General features: G+C 45.0%; 1 protein-coding gene across 2 annotated transcripts in view; it reads right to left on the bottom strand.

Moving 5' to 3' along the window:
- ZFYVE26 (zinc finger FYVE-type containing 26) overlaps nucleotides 1–16,203 on the bottom strand; it is a 3,506,023-nt gene that overhangs the window by 3,183,605 nt on the left and 306,215 nt on the right. The gene's annotated exons all lie outside the window — the stretch shown is intronic.

Below are 16,203 nucleotides of genomic sequence, written 5' to 3' on the forward strand. Positions count from 1 at the left end.
GGTTGATTAGCAACTCAGGCATCTGAAGTGCCAGTGCAGAAGGACAGGAGTGCCTATTCTGGGGTGGGGCACTAGCCTAGACACTCCTGATATCTTACCCCTGGCGGAGGCAGGGGATGCTGCTGGGACAATGACCTTGGTAAAGGACACTGGCTGAGTCACCGCAGAGATGGGATGCTACTCCAGCATGTCCACATTTCACACCAGCTCATTAGGCATCAGCAAATGAGCATGCAGAGGAAGGGGAAGTTACTGCATATACAGAAAACTCCCCTTGTAGCAAGTAATAAGATACTGCAACTGGATGCCTTACTCTCTTCACCAGCCTAGACCATGGGTTGCACTAAATCCAGGGGTAGTTAAAATGCCAACAGATCTCTCTCCAGGCAGCAATATGATGCTGCAGTGGAATGCCTCTCTTCACTGTTCCTCTGCATGGGATAAAGTCTAAGGGTAGACAGAAGAGTTTAGTATACCCAGTGGATGAGGAGAGGCACCAGTGTTGGGAAATATTCAGCTGTGTGCTAAAAAAAAAAATAACATACTTGCACATCTTCCCCATTCCTGGTTGTGGGAGCCTAGAGGGATGCCAGAGGAATGTCTGCAGAGGCAGCCACATGCAAGTGAATTATCATGTGCATTTTTTATATACACACGCACACACACGCGCGCACACACGCACGCACACACGCACACGCACGCACACACACACACACGCACGCACACACACACGCACACACACACACGCACACACGCACACACACGCACACACGCACACACGCACACACGCACACACGCACACACACACACGCACACACACACGCACACACACACACGCACACACACACACGCACACGCACACACGCACACGCACACACGCACACACACACACACGCACACACATACATATGTGTGTGTGTATAGTGTTGTCAGTGATTCAGGGAACTATAAATCTAGGCAATCAGGGAGGTGCAGAGCATTATGACAGCTAGAAGATGAGTTAGAACATGGGAAAGCTTAAGAATTGACAAGCCGACTACTGCTGGCAGCCGCTAGTTGTTGTGTTGAGGTGGACAGACATGGAACATGAATACGTATAATTATTGTTTAGTACATGACCTTTATAACTTACATGACCCAGACATTATCTACATGACTTTCCTTTTGCAGTACCTGTGTATACTCTTCCAAAAAATACAACCTTACCCTTTAAACCAAGAGCATGTTTCACCATAAATGCTGAAGTCTCCACTGCCTTTTTCAGAACTCTTTGCAGATGAAATTTATACTGCAGCAGCATGGTCTACATTGCATAGCTTTGAAAAACCATATCAACTGGCTGTAGTATCTAAACCTACAGCTTCCTTCAGAGCTTCAGTTATGGAGGGCGTCCTGAATGCTGCCATCCAAGAAAATAGGTAGCTTGGATTTCTGTCCTAACAGTCTGATAGGATGGATGGATGAAATAGGATACGGAAGTTATGTACTTAGACTAAGATGAAAAAGATCCAGCTTAATGCTATCTCCTAAGACATCCTTCCTCCTTCCCCCTACTGAACTGTCATCTCATTTCAAGCAGACTAATCTAGAGCCACCTTTCCATTTTTCATTATGACAGCTAGTGTGTAGCGTATGTCCTTTCTGGCTAGCTAACTTGACATGAGGTTACTGAGGGCACAAGGAAATTAATGGATGAAAAATCTGAAGGAATTTGAGGTGGATGCACTAGCTAACAGGCCACTCAGTACCTTAACAGTCATACTGGATAGAATGGGACAAAAAGGATCCAGTGTTATGACCAGTACATAACTTCCATTTTTGATCTGAAACATTCACTTTTTGGTGGACGTCACTTGGCTAGAAGTGTCATAATTGTAGGTCTCACCTTTTAAGCCTTCTTGTCTCACCTTTCATAAAGTCTCTGAGTAACCAAACTTTTATGCCAGAGCAGCTATTAAAGCAAATTTAAATCTAAATTTACCTGTATTTTCCCGAATATTCTAACCATGGAGTTATATGTTACATTGTCTACATATTAGTCACTTGTGCTTTTTTTTGGCTAGAACCAAAGACGTTAGAGAAAGCAATGAGCAACGTTTTTTTCTCCACTGCAACCAACAAAATATGTAAAAAGGTCTCAAGTCACAGTGCCTTGGTAACTTGTCTTAATGCGCTGAATTTTGCTATGGGAAATAAATTTACATATCAGCCAACTAAACCTAAAGGGCATTTCAGAAGAGCAGTGGCTGCTACTTGAAACTTCTTCAAAAATGTTTAAGTTGTTGACATTTGTGCTGCTCTGACATGAGCCTCTCTTGCATACCTTTGCAAGACGGTATACACTGGGTGTAGTTTCCAGGTCAAGTATGGCCTTTGGCTGTACTATAAGTATCCTGTCATGATACCATCTGTGAGGATATACTTGGGGGACTCTGTTTTACAGTGTTGAAGTGGAAGGACAGGGTTGTGTAGGACATAAAATTACGTACTAAATCTTAACTACACATCTTCATGACTCATGTCTGTCCACCTTAACATATGGACCAGCTGTTGCCAGCAGTAGACAATATCAATTTTTAAAACTTTCGATGATCTAACTCATCTCCTAGCTCCCATAATGTTCTGCACCTCACTGGTTCTAAAGGTTTAGAGTAGAGATGTTCTTCCACATTCTGTTTGAGGCAAAAGAAATGAATAAATGAATATCCTTCCTGAACCGTTTGGTTCTGTGAGGGTAGAAAGTACAGTTTTGTACCTACCATAAATGTAGATGTTCGAGTACTAATACAGCTGCAGTCATAACAGATGGGTTTTTCTGCCGTCAAGCGGGTCCTCGATCGGCCGAATTCCAAAGTCTAGGTCCGGCGTCGGATGTTGTTGCCTCTTCCCTGACGTCAGTGCGACAGGGGTATAAAAGAACCAGCCGACGCCATTTTCTTCAGTTTTTCTTGCCCCAGATGTCAGGTGCCCCCAGAAGGAAGGCAATACATAAATTTATGTAATAATGCAATGCAGTATAATCAAAAAACAGTAGTTGCAAGCAAATACACCATAAAAGAATACCCCAATCAGGTTGTATGAGGAAGTGTTAGCCATTAGGCCTGTCCCAGAGGGGAAGGAGGGAGGGAAACCTGGACTGCAGCTGTATTAGCACTCTAACATCTACATTTATGGTAGGTACAAAACTGTACTATGTTCATCGTGCATACAGCTGCAGTCATAACAGATGGGTACAATACCAAAGCTAAAAAAGGGGTGGCAGGCACTAGGTGGAACTAGGAGGAGCCAGGATGCCCTGCAAGACTGCAGTGGCAAAGCCTGCTCTAGATTTGGAGTATAATGGTAGGTGATAGTGCTTGGAGAAGTATGCACAGAACTCCAAGTGGCAGCTTCCAAAATATCTTTGGTAGGAACCCCCCTGAGGAAAGCTGCAGAGGTAGCTGTGGCCCTTGTGGAGTGAGACCTGATGCTTGCAGGTACAATTTTACCATGAAAAGAGTAACAAAAGCGTATGCAGTGGGGCTATCCATTTTGAGATTGTCTGTTTGGAAATAGGCTTCCCTTGAGCTCCTGTAGCATAGGACACAAAGAGTTGCTCTGATTTTCTGAAAGGCTTTATTTTGTCCAAATAATAACGTAGCTGTCTGTGAATGTCCAAGGAATGTAGTAGTCTCTCCCCTTTGTTTTGAGGATTGGGGTAAAAGGTAGGTAAGTGGATAGCCTGATTCAAGGCTACCCTGGATACTACCTTTGGCATAAAGGAAGGATTGGTTTGTAAGGAAACTCTGTCCTGATGGAAAATGATGAAAGGCTGCACAACCATGAGGGCTTGTAGTTCCGAAACCCTGCAAGCTGAGGTGATAGCCAGCAGGAAGGCTGTTTTCCAGGACAAATATTGCAGTTCTGTTGAGGCAGCTGGCGCAAAGGGAGGCAAAGTCAGTTTTTCTAGAATGAAATTGAGGTCCCAAGCAGGTACTGGTTGTTTCCTTTGGGGTTTTATATTCTTAGCCCCTCTGAGGAACTGTCTTAAGAGGGGGTGAGAGAATAAAGGAGGATCAGTGTTGTATTCTGCAGAAATGGCTGAGGTATGGATTTTGATGGAGGAGAATGAAAGTCCACTGCTTAGCATCTCAGCTAAGTACTGTAATATTTGAGGTAAATTCAGTATTCCAGGGTTCTGGCCCTTTTTCTCATTCCAAGCACAAAACCGTTTCCATTTTGCGGAGTAGGCTTTTCTAGTAGAAGGTCTTCTGGCCTCCAAAATGACATCCTGCACCTCCTTGGAAAGTAGGGTCTGTTGTGATTTTAAGGAATCTTCCATGCGGCTAGATTGAGTGTTTTCAGCTGACTGAAGAGTTTTGAAGTTATGCTGAGTCAGTAGAAGAGGCATTAGAGGCAGGATCCATTGTGGGGAATGCGTCAGGCTCCTCAGGAGTGGGTACCAGTGTTGTCTTGGCCAGTCTGGAGCAATGAAAATCATCTTTGGTCTGTCTGCTCTGGTTTTTAATAGAACTTTGGGCAGCAGAGGAAGAGGTGGAAAGGCATAAACTGTCATTGTTGTCCAACTGAAAGAGAGCGTCCACTTTCCAGGCCTGTGGATGAAAGGTCCTTGAGCAGAATTTTGCCAATTGGTGATTTATGTGGGAGGCAAAGAGATCCATGTCTGGCCTTCCCCATGCTTGAATTATCTTTGAAAAAACTTGAGGATGCAACTTCCATTCGTGTGGATCTGTCATATTTCTGCTTAGGTTGTCTGCCAGCGTGTTTTCTTTGCCTGGCAGGAACTGTGCTTGAAGCTCGATTTGCAATTCCAGAGCCATGTTCCAAAGAGACATGGCTAGCCTGCATAGGGGGTATGAATGGGTTCCTCCCTGTTTATGTACCATATTACTGTGGTGTTGTCTTGTCCTTATCAATAGCTGGCCTGGATGCAGCAGGTCTTTGAAAGCTATAATAGCATTTATCACTGCTAGCATTTCCTTTTGATTGATGTGTAGGTGCTTTTCTTTTTGTGACCATTTGCCCTGAATGCACCGATCTGTCATGTGCACCCCCCCCCCCCCCCCCCCAGGCATAATCTGAGGCGTCTGTTGTGATGACTTGATTTGCTTGAGGCTTGCAGAATGGGAGACTTGTGTTTCTTTGGCATGCTTGAGCCCACCACAGAAATTCCTTTTGAAGACATGGAATCAGTGGTATTATTGTTTCCAAACTGTGGCTGTGTTGAGACCATAGGTTTTTAGGTACCACTGAAGTTTCCTCATATGCAGCTTTGCACATGGGATTAGTAGGATGCAAGATGCCATGAATCCCAGAGCCTGCAGGATTTTCCTTGCAGTCAGCCTGGTGAAAGTTGCCAGTTTTCTGAAGTATTGAGTTAGTTGCCCTTGTTTCTCTGGCGTGAGGTAGGCCATCTGGGTGTTTGTATCCAAGTTGGCGCCCAGGAAAATTATTATTTGAGAGGGTATTAGCCTTGATTTCTTTTTGTTGACTGTGTATCCCAGAGAATTCAACATTATTACAAACGCCAGATGTTTCAGAAGTATGTGCTTGCTGTCCGCTTGGATCAGGCAGTCGTCCAAATATGGGTATATTTGTATCCCTTGAAGTCTGCAGTAGGCAATTACTGATGCCAGGCATTTCGTGAACACTCTGGGCACAGTAGATAAGCCAAAGGGCAATGCAGAGAATTGATAATGTGTTGAACCTGCAATAAATCTGAGGTATCTTCTGCAATCTTGTCTGATTGGGACATGCAGGTATGCCTCCTTGAGGTCCAATGTTACCGCCAAGACTCCTTGCCCAGCATGGGAAGAAGCTGCTGTAATGTGAGCATCTTGAATTTTGGCACGAGTAAAAAAGTGTTTAGGATGGATAGGTCCAAAATAGGTCTCCAATCTTTGCCCTTCCTTGGTACCAGGAATAGTCTGGAATAAAAACCTTGACCCTGTTCTTGTGCAGGTACCTCTTGAATAGCTTTCATGTCCATGAGATCTGAAATTTGTTTTTGTGCCTCTGCCCTTTGATTGTGTGGCAGGTTTGGCATGCCTCTCATTTTTGGAAGGGTGTGAAAGTGGAATCTGTAGCCTCTGTCTATAATGTCCAGGATCCATTTGTCTTTTGTGACAATATGCCAATTTTTCAAAAATAATGCCAGTTTTCCATCTAAAGGTGCTGCCATTTGAGCCTTGCTTGGCATACAAAGGGGAAAGTCATTGGTTCTGCTTTCTGAATGGCTGTGAATTATCCTCACCACCTCTTTGTGTAGGTGCTTGCCATTTTTTTTGCAGAGGTGCATGCAGTAATTTAGCTTTAACATATCTGGTAAGGTTTGCTCTTTGAGCCAAGCATGTCTACGTATGACTGATCCTGTAACAGCAGCTCTACATGAGGCCTCTAAAGCATCAAAACCACATTGCAAGATATGTTTACCCACTTGTTCTGCACTATGTAACAAATCCTGCAACTCCTTCAAGTCTGGTTGTTCAGGTAGTGACATTTTGCTTTTCAACTGTGATAACAAAAACTGTTGGTACTTTAACATATGGAACTGACAGTTTAATGCCCTCATGGTTAAGGTGGCCGAGGTGTATACCTTCTTCCCCCACCTTTCTAAAGCTCTGGAATCTCTCTCTGAAGGCAATGGATTTTTAGCAGTGGAGGCCTTAATTCCCTTGAGACCCTGTGAAATAGTTTCTGGGTCAGCCGCATGGCTTTTGTATAGAAATTGGTGTGAATCAGGAACCCGGTTAATACTCATCAGGCTTGACTGGAGCTGGAGGTAAAGAATCTGGGTTAAGGCAGGCCTCCGAATACACATCATCTAGTATGTCTAAGACAGGAGGTATAGCCAGAGGTCTTTGCTGAGGGAGCAAGAGGAAATCCCTAAGCCTTTTCTTGGAGTCTGAGTACTCTTGGCCTTCCCAGTGGAAGTGTTCCCTCAAGGTATGTAAGGTTTCCCCAAAAGAGTAATCCTCAGGGGGGGAGACAGAGGGAATGGACTCCTCTGCATCAGAGTCTTCAAAAGGGGAGTATGAATGTTCCTGGTCTTCAGAATGTTCTGAAATAATGGAGGCCTGGTCCGAGGAAGGGGATTCTTCCTCCACTCTGGGCCTTTGTCCGGGGGTTGAGAACCCCTGACAAGAGTAATCAAATCCTCAGCCATTTTGAGCATCTGCTTTTTAGGCATGGGGCCTTGAGAGGGGCCCTGTGGAGCTTGTCTTAGTATGCATGGCTGCTTTAGACTTAGTGAAAGCCTTGATGGAAAAAGAAGAGGAAGGCCTGAAGACACCTTGAGAGGTGGCAGGTCTGTCTAAACTCTGAGTTTCACCGCCAAGAGTGGCTTCGGTATCTGTAGTCGGGGTGTTGGCCGAAGAGCCTGCGACCTCGGGCACTGAAGACACCGCCAAAGAAGTGTCATCGGTAGTCAGGGGCTGCGTAGGCGCCTCACTGAGAACCGGATCACCTGTAGTCGGCTTTGGCGTGGTGTCGGTAGAAGTCGCGGACCTTGTATGTCGGTCCTTATCTTTGCATCTTTTACTTAAAACTGGAGTCGGAGTATCCGACGACATAATGTAATTAAACTTTTTGCCAAAATAGTGTTGGGCGAACTCCGCCCGACGCTTAATAGTGCGTCTGTTGAATGTAGCACAAAAACGACAGGCCGAGACGTCGTGGTCTGGGCCTAAGCAAGGAATGCAGAGGGAATGAAAATCCTTATGCGGCATTTGCTTCCCACATGAAATGCAATTATTAACTTTGTCTGATATCGGTCTGAGCAAGAAAAGTTTCCCCAACGGGGTACTTAGCTATCAAGAAGACTTCGGTTGAAAAATATTCGTAATCTCAGGAGCTGGCCGACCGGCACTTGCGAACTGCTTCTGCTTCGGGCACCGCACGGCAAGAAAGACTGAAGAAAATGGCGTCGGCTGGTTCTTTTATACCCCTGTCGCACTGACGTCATGGAAAAAGCGACGACATCCGACGCCGGACCTAGACTTTGGAATTCGGCCGACCGAGGACCCGCCTGACGGCAGAAAAACCCATCTGTTATGACTGCAGCTGTATGCACGATGAACATCCAGAGTTGTCTACGAATGCTCAAGGTATGCAACATAAACTCCTTTGCTGAAATCATTAGGGAAAATACTGGTAGATGTATTGGCTGATTTAGATTATGCTCTGATGTTACTTTTGGAATAAAGGATGGGTTCATTTTCAGGGTGACCCTATCCTTATGAAAAACAAGTAAGGAAGAGTATGTGACAGTGAGTGTAATTCTTAAATCCAGCTGGCTGGTAGAATTGTGACCTAAAACAGTTTTCCAGGATAAAAAAATATGAATTCTGTAGAAAAGCCTAGCTCAAAGGGAAGTTTCCTTGAGGTTCTAGGACAAAAGTAAGGATCCATGAAGGAGTGATCTCTTATAGGAGGACAAGAAAAATAAACGTCAGAGGAAGGCCTTGCAAAGTGTGTGTCTGTGATTAGATTTGGAACCTCAAAGTTTATAATGAATGACAATTTTGCTTTAATTGTAGGGCAACTAGATCCTGCCCCAAAAGGATGAAAAACTGTAAAACTTCAGGGATTGAGGCAGAAAAAGGATCTATGCCTTGTTCTAAGGCCCACACAGAGAAATGTTTACGCTTCCGCTTCTAAAGTTTATGGATAGATTACTTTTGATAAGTAGACAAGATGTACCACCATTTTGGATAAGGAAGGATTTTTGGCCATTTTGGAAACAGAACAGGAGAAACCATACAGTTAATTTCAGGTTCTGAAGGTCAGGTTGAGGCTGACCACAGGCAAGACAGGAAATGTAGCTCTGGATCTAGAAGCGCTGAGGACTTGTTCAAATGAGGCCAGAGCAGGTGAAGCAAGATTTGCCTGGCTCAGAGTGGCAAGTAAAATGACTGAAGATTCACATGTCAAAGCTTTCTACAGAAACTCTGACATAAGAACAGGAAGAAAGGCACTGAGAAGTCCAAGGTGCCACTGAAACTGCAGCATCCTGCGATGACTGAACTTAGGGGGAGGGATCAGGGTGAAGTGGTTATTGCATTTGCTATTGGAAGGAGATATAAAGAGACTGAAGCAAAGCTGGGCCCAGTGACTGAAAATCTGCTGAGCCTCTGATGGATTAAGGGATAACTTGTGAAGCAGAGTAGTTCTGCTGAGTCAGTCTGCTAGACAGCTGACTTTCCCTGGGATATCCTTTGCAATTTTTAAGTGGTGGTAGGCATCCTAAAAGTCCTTCAAGCACATCTAATTATTTAACACATGACAGGGCAAAACTTGATGGCACCATGACTATTCTGAATGGGATCTTTCTGACAGAAGTTTAGATCACCGAGATCCAGAACTGGCCAGAGGTCCTTTTTCTTCTTTGGTACAAAAAAGACAAAATGGTTTGGTGGGACTTCTTGGATCTCTCTCTCTGTCTCTCTCTCTCTCTCACAAAAGGATGGAGACCTCTCTTCTCTGCTTTGACCTGGAACATCTGGGAATGGCTGTAGTTGAGGAAACAACAACAAAAGCATACAGCATAGCCTTTCTCCATAGTTTCCTGTGTGATGACCATCCAAGCAGCTGAGTGGAGACATAAGAGACCCCCAACTGCCCTCCAAAGATAGACAGCAAAGTAAGCCTTCAGGGACATTATGTCCGTTTGCTGGAAAAGAGCATCCAGAATCCCTGGTTTTGTAGACCCCCCATGACTTCATGATCATCACCATTGAAAGACCAATTCTGCCATGGCCTTCTCTGTCTCAAAAGGAATCAAAGGGCTGGCACTGGGGCTCCCAAGCAATAGAGATATTGAACCTTCTGTTAAGGATCACTGAGGGCTCTCAAAATCTAACACCTATGGCAGACAGCATGTTAACTTCTTCTTTGTACCTTAGTTTTTCCTTTCACTTCAGATCTGGATAAAGAGATACCATCAAAGGGGGCATTTGTGGAAGACCCCTTAAATTTGTCTGCAAAACCACAAACAGAAAGACAGGCATAACATTTAAGGATAATGCCTGTACCAGATGCTCTGGCCACTCTATCACCTGCATTATGTAACAGACACATGGACAGCTTAATAATGTTCATCACTGTACTCACAGTGGTCTCTAATTTTGTTGACTTCAGATGGGGTGGGTTACGCAAAGTATTTATGGCTTGATGCAAAATTCCTTTGGATGCAATTCATATGTGTAACATAATTTACCTTCCCAAAAGCAATGGTGCCTGAGGCATTAGGTTGTTTCCCCATCCTATACAACTCTCAAGACTCAGCTGCTGTCTACCCAACTAACAAAGAATCAGTCAACTCTCTCTAGGTGGCTGCTGAAACAGTCATAGCATCTACCAGATAATTTTTCAACCAGTGCTACCTATCTTTACACTGGCACAGAATTTCATTTAACATGCAGGGGATCAACTTAGTAGTGACTGGTTCCTACCATGCCATCCAGACTGTCAAATCAATGATATGGTCAGCATGATGGACTCGGGAGGTCACTGCTGCAGAATGGTAATCCTCAGACAGCACTTACTCATCCTGAAAGGGTGGTAGGCCTCAAAAAGCACTTCTGCATCCTGGGGGGTATCTGTTGGATAAGATTCCCAATGCCTTAATTCAAGGATTTTGCCAAATGTGTCTTTTTCAGGAGGGGATTGTGAAGAGACCTCTTTCTCATTCAAGTCTGTGTCTGATGTGAGAGTTTGTAGGGGAGTCCACTTACCTCCTCTTATGTCCTCTTCCTGGGAATCTTTGATGGTGGATGAACAGAGTCCCAGATGGCTCTCTGTGCACTGAGGTTTTCCATTTTATCCTCTCATTAGTTGTCATGAAGGACAGGCTGAAGGGCTGGAGTGGACACTGATGAGGGCTCTGACAGTTACCTGAAAAAAAGAGGCCATCATCCTCTGTACAACTCTGAAAGTTTATCTGGAATCGGTTATCGAGGACCCCTTTCCTGGAGCCACTGCCATCTCCATCAAAGCAGATACACGCAGCACAGAGGACGGATGCCCCGACATCAAGAATCAGGACAGCCCCAAGACAGAAACTGGTGCAGATGCCTTAAAGGCCGAGAGCAGAACCAAGTCAGTTAGTGCTGAACACCTAGCATTGCATACTCTGTTCCAAGAGCCACCTGACTCTGAATCCCTTGGTGTCAAGTGCATCAGATGCATGGACATTGACAGACTCCACTGGTGTTGAAACTAGTACCAGAGAAGGAGCCAAGGGGCCAACTCTAGCCACCCTAGAAAAAGAGGGGGATGGGATGCCAACCATCTGTATCATCTGTATCTGCACCTTCAAAAATGCCCTCATTGCTAGCTCCCAATCGTCTTCTGCAGAACACCAAAAGACCTGACATACTTCAACAATGCAGCAGATGGTGGTCTGGAGGAGAGGAAATAGGAGGGTTCCCTTTCTTAAGAGTGCCTACTTAACATTTTAATACATTAGTTTTTGATAACTGTCTTATGGACTAGAGAAGATTTGTGCACCTGTATTTGTAGGACAAGGCGCTTTTCATGTCTGGGGACTTCTGGTCCTAAAGAGGGACATGCACCCTCTGTTTTTCTCCACCTATCCCCTCCCCCTCTCTCTCCCCCATCTTTTTTCTTTCCTGCTTACTCCCAGGAGTAGGCTGGTTATCAGTGGGAAGCAGCCCCTTTAATATTAATTTGTTATGGTAGTCTAAAAAAGATTTGGGATCAAAGGCTTAACAAATGTTGCTGTCCACATCCAGGTGCTTAAGGCTCAGGTACACCACTCAATTTGTGGGTGCCCTGCAGTGGGATTTTATGACAGCATTTGCCAGATTTTTGAAAACGTTTCCCCACTGTGGAAAAGAAAACACACCCTAGCCATCATGTTATACTATATATTCAGAGTCTAGTATTCTAAAAGACAATACACAGTAGTAAAAGCCACAGAAAAGAACTGTCTAGTAAAGGGACTTTAAGCTACTAGGATATGCTAAGCAACTGACCTAGGCATTGCGAAGGAGATGAAGCAAGGGAAATATCAGAAACAAGCTTATTACAAGGAAAATAAACTAAGTACAAAGATGTTGAACAAAATTCACTACAGGTTAAGATTTACAAGAATTTGAAAAAGACAGACAAAAGCCGAAGAAGCATTTAGCTGAAAAAAGAAGCTATGTCTTACCATAACGTTCCAGCTGTGTTGTAGATCTTTGTTCATTCATTACTATTATGACTTTGGTTCAGTCCTCTGAACAGATACGGCCATTTCCAAGCTCGCGCCAGCCAAAAACTCTCAGCTAAGGCCTACCCGTAAATGCCCCTCTCAAAGTTACTACAGATCGAGTTTGCCCGCCCCTACATAATAGACGTAGTAAAAGAAAAATAGTAGAAGGCTCTGTCTGAGCAAATATCATAAGCATGAGTTCCTAAAGTCCACCAGAGTCCAGGCAGGGGGAAAGGGGGCGGGAAGTAATGAATGAACAAAGATCTACAACACAGATGGAACGTTATGGTAAGACATAACTTCTTTAGCTGATGTTGTAAATCTTTGTTCATTAATTACGATTAGGACAGAGTCCCCAGCTATTAGAGTCCTGGGTGGCCCTAAGGAAGTATATTCCTGAGCACCATAGAATCAAAAGATGCTCGTCCCCTGGAGGCTAAATCCAATTTGTAATGAGAGATAAAGGTATGAGGTCTTGCCCAAGTGGCTGCTGCGCAGATATCATCCATAGAGGCTCTGGAATGAAATGCAACAGAAGTAGCCCTAGATCTGGTAGAATGAACCTTTATTCTGGAAGGTAAGGATAGCTTATTCTGTTGGTAGATAAAGGTAATGATGTTTCTAAGCTAGGAGGATAAAGTCACTTTGGAAACAGGTTTACCCAATCTGGGTGCTGCAAAGGCCACAAACAACTGATCTGTTTTCCTGAAAGATTTAGTCCTGTCCAAATAACAACGAAGCTGCCGATGCACATCAAGGGTGTGCAAAAGGTACTCCCCTCTATTAGAACGCGGAGGGAAGAAAAGTGGCAGGTCAACAGATTGGTTAATGGAAAATTCAGAAATGACCTTGGGCAAGAAAGAAGGGTCAGTACGAAGGGGACAGCCTATCTGTATGGAAGATCAAGTAAGGTCTCTTGACACTCAATGCCTGCAGCTCAGATACTCCTCTTGCTTAAGTGCTACTAGAAGTAAGGTTTTCCATGACAAATTTTAAATCACATGAATCAAAGGGCTCAAAAGGATGACCTGTGAGAGACTGAAGTACCAAAGTCAAGTGCCAGGGTTCTAAGGGAGGCTTGATCGGAGGTTGAACATGTAAAACTCCTTTCAAAAATGTCTTGCATAGGCGGTGTGACATAATTGAAGAATTATCAAGTCCATTATGAAAATTGGCGATAGCTGCTAAATGTACAGTGATAGTCAATGCTGAGGCTTCTGCATGTAAAAGAGTACACAGGTATTGCAGGATCTTTTGTATAGGCATAGAGAAAGGGTCCAAGTTCTGATCTTTGGCCCAAACAGAGAACCTAGTCCATTTACTAGAATAAACTTTCCTGTTAGAAGGTTTGTTTAAAGCCAGAAGAATTTCACGAACAGGAGATGGGATTTTAGGCAGCCTGGCAATAATTGGAAGTGGAGGAACCAAGCTGTGAGCTTGAGACTGTGGTGGTTCAGATGAATCAGTCCCTGAGGATGAGAACAGGTCTTGGGAATGATTCAGGATCCACGGGCTGTGAATCAGATGAGGCCATAGAAACGGAAACCAGACTTAATGGGGCCAGTAGGGGGCAATGAGGATAACTTTGCTTCTCAACCTCTGAGCTTTCTGGAGAAATTTTGGAATGAGGGGAAATGGGGGAAAGGCATACAGAAGACCCGGGGGCCAATAGTGCGTTAGAGTGACTAAGGGGGGATCAGGGCAAAGTAGCTTCTGCATTTGCAGTTTATGGGGGAAGCAAACAGATCGCAGCAAGGCTTGCCCCAGCGTTGGATGATCCGATCCACTGTTACAGGGTTGAGGGACCACTAGTGAGGCATTAGGATGTTCCTGCTCATATTGTCTGCAATAAGGTTGGAACTGCAGGGAATGTGCATTGCTATAAGAAAGCGGTTGGAAGATATCGCCTAGTGCCAAATCCTCGTGGCTTCTCGACACAGGGGTTAAGACCTGGTTCTGCCTTGCTTGTTGATATACCAGACGACTTACATGTTGTCTGATTGAACTGCAATGGTCCCAGAGGGTAGGGATGCATGGAACGCTTGCAATGCTAAAAGAATTGCCCTCAGTCCAGGGCATTTATGTGCAAATTGGCTTCCATGGGGGACCAGGTGCCTTGGACAGTCTTTCCCTGGAAATGCCTCCCCACCCTAACAGGCATCCATGGTCACCGTGGCCATGGGCTGGGGAAGACAGAATGGTCGACACCAAAGATTCGTTTGTAGCTTCATCCACCATGGTATTTCTTCCTTGCAATGGTTTGTAAGACGTATCATGTGGTCGAGTGGGTGAGTTAGAAACAACCATTGTGCGGAAAGGAACCACTGCAGGATTCTCATGTGGAGCCTCGCCAGTGGTACTAACGTAATGGCAGCCGCCATGGAGCCGAACAGTTGCAGTACAAGATGTGCTGGTACATAGGTCTGAGGAAGAAGGTCTTGGATTTGGTGTCTTATTTTCAAAAGCCTGTGAGGGGGGAAGAGAAGCTTGACAGGATGTTGTGTCGAAGACTGCTCCACTAAATTCCAGTGTCCTCATTGGGGACATTTGAGATTTGTCCTTGTTGACTGTAATCCCCAAGTGGAGAGCGAGACCTTGATTGTAAGAGAGGCTGCAGACTAGGAGATTACTGGTTGGAGCGGCAAGGAGCCAATTGTCTAGATACGGAAACACCTGGAATCCTTCTAGTCGAAGATGAGCTACCACAACTGCCATACATTTGGTGAACACTCGGGGGGGGGGGGGGGGCTGTCGAGAGACTGAATGACAGTGCCCTGAACTGGTAGTGACTGGCTCCCAGCCAAAAGTGGAAAAATCTCCGGGAGCGATGATCCATCTTTATGTGGTAGTATGCATCCTGGAGGTCTATAGAGCACATCCAGTTGTCCCTTCCTAGGAAGGGAAGAATGGACTGTACCGTGACCATCTGGAATTTTTACGTTTGATAAATTTGTTCAATAGGCTGAGATCCAGGATTGGTCTTCGGTCCGCTGTGTATTTTTGGCACTAAAAAAGAACCTCCAGTAAAACCCGGATCCTGTCTGGTCTGGTGGGACCGGTTGGATGACTCTTTCTTAGCAGCTTTTCTATTTCTAAGGCTGCTAATTCCCTCTGATTGGGTGGTACATTGGGGATTCATTTGATGGGTCTGGGAATTAAGTCGAGTGGTATTTGGTAGCCTCTGAATATTATTTTCTGCACCCAAACATCGGTAGTAATAAGATGCTAGGCTGGTAGGTGCAGAGAAAAACGACCCTCGACTGCTTCCTGAGGAAAGCAATCGGGCCTCTGCTCAGGAGTGCTGGTAGGGTCTGCCGGAGAAAGAATCTCTAGCTCCTTGGTTACGCAGACCCTCTCTACCCTAAAAAGGGCGTCTTCCATACGAGTTGCCCCCTCTGCCCCAGGGGGAATGTTCACCACAAGTGTCACGAAAAGATCCTTGGGATTTCTTGAACCACATTTTCCCTCCCTTCTGGTTTCTGGAGTAGGACCTCTGGGGGTTTGAAAAACATATGTCCACAGCACACAAGGTCTTTCCATCTTTCTCACTACGTGCATCTCGTGCTTTGGGTCCAAAAAGTGCAGATTCGTCGACAGGTGCAGTGACAAAGGAAGATTTAAAGGGGTCTGCGAAGTCACACAACCGCATCCAATCATTATGTCTCATGACAATGCCTGATGCGGCAGCTCGAGCTACCCCTTGGTGGTGTGAGATATCAAATGCATCGAGGAGTTGGAGATGGATTCAAGGGTCACTAGCTGCAAGGCGACAGTGTCACGCACCTTATCAGGCAGTACCCCGACCAAAGAGGAAGACATTTTAGAAATTAGGTCTCTTTGGAGGCAAGTAAAGTGTGCCAGATAGTTCAGCGACCAAATGGCGAAGGTCGCTGAAGCATAGGTCCGCTTCCATAGTCTGTCCATGGTCCGGGACTCCCTGTTTTAAAGATGGACAGTGGAACTATCTTCTTGGTGGCCGCCGCCAC

The sequence above is a fragment of the Protopterus annectens genome, chromosome 6.part0 (genome assembly GCF_019279795.1).
Source record: "Protopterus annectens isolate FY-2018-M chromosome 6.part0, PAN1.0, whole genome shotgun sequence".
Taxonomy (NCBI): domain Eukaryota; kingdom Metazoa; phylum Chordata; order Ceratodontiformes; family Protopteridae; genus Protopterus; species Protopterus annectens.